General features: G+C 39.5%; 1 protein-coding gene across 1 annotated transcript in view; it reads right to left on the bottom strand.

Moving 5' to 3' along the window:
- Window positions 1-1,331, bottom strand: part of DRAM1 (DNA damage regulated autophagy modulator 1) — a 59,641-nt gene that overhangs the window by 35,851 nt on the left and 22,459 nt on the right. The window lies entirely within an intron of this gene.

Here is a 1,331-nt window from a genome sequence, read left to right as displayed (position 1 = left end):
AAAAGACCAGACTTACTGGCTTGACTGAGACCAGAGAAACCCTGAGAGTATGGCCCCCAGACACCCTTTCAGCTCAGTAATGAAGTCACTCCCGAGGTTCACCGTTCAGCCAAAGATTAGACAGCCCCATAAAACAAAACAAGACTAATGGGGCACAACAGTCCAGGGACAAGGGCTAGGAGGGGACAGGAAAGCTGGTAATAGGGAACCCCAGGTGGAGAAGGGAGAGTACTGACGTCATGGGGTTGTTAACCAATGTCATAAAACAATACATGTACTAACTGTTTAATGAGAAGCTAGTTTGTTCTGTAAACCTTCATCTAAAATACAATTTAAAAAAAGAAAGAAAATCAAGTCTATAAAGATCAGGAGCAGGTCCATTAGAACTGACCAACAACATGCCTTAGGAGCTTTTATATGGACAGACACCTTAAATAGAAAGAGAACACAGAATGCAATGTTTTCAGAAGTGAATGAGGGGTGATTAAGTGAAGATATTAACAGTAATGAAAAATGTTCAAGCAACTCAGCCACAAAGACATTTAACAAAAGCTGAAAGAGGGTATAAAGCTTGAGAGAGACTTGTGTTGTTTTGTTATTTACTTCTCAATATAACTGAATAATAGTGGCACATTTATTTAAATAATTATTTTTAATAATGCAATTTTTAAGCATAAAACAATAAAAATACAGACACATTAACATCAACAACAAAAAAGAATATTTCAAGAAAACTTTCCAAGCAGCAAATGAAATTGTGAGCACTTCTAAGAACTTTTAAGAACAGCAGTGGTCACCCATTATTGTTAATAAAAATGAAAGGCCCCTTACCTCTCAATGAAAAATGCTCTCATAAGGCTTTCAGTATCTCTTCTAATATGTTACATCATAAATACATACTGCATAACATCTATTGCCTGGTGTTGGAATTAAGGTGAGCCTACCACCACCAAAGGGGTAACTGAGAGACCCTGTTAGTGGTCTCTTTAAAAAAGAATAATACTTCGGGAGCAAGGGAGAATGAAGAGAACAGGATACAAGGAAAAGATTAGTCCGAAGGACTAATTGTCCACAGCTACCAAGGCCTTCAACGGACTGAGTCCAGTACAGCTAGATGGTGCCCAGCTACCACCACTGACTACTCTGACCAGGATCACAACAGAGGGGTCTGGACAGAGCTGGAGAAGGATGTAAAGCATAATTCTAACTCACTCACACACACAAAAAAGACCATATTTACTGGCCTAAAGGATACTGGAGAAACCCTGAGAGTATGGCCCCCAGACACCCTTTTAGCTCAGTGGTGAAGTTACCTCCGAGATTCACTGTTC

This window comes from Trichechus manatus, unplaced genomic scaffold (genome assembly GCF_000243295.1).
Source record: "Trichechus manatus latirostris isolate Lorelei unplaced genomic scaffold, TriManLat1.0 scaffold00027, whole genome shotgun sequence".
NCBI lineage: Eukaryota > Metazoa > Chordata > Mammalia > Sirenia > Trichechidae > Trichechus > Trichechus manatus.
This window is presented reverse-complemented; position numbering and strand designations above follow the sequence as displayed.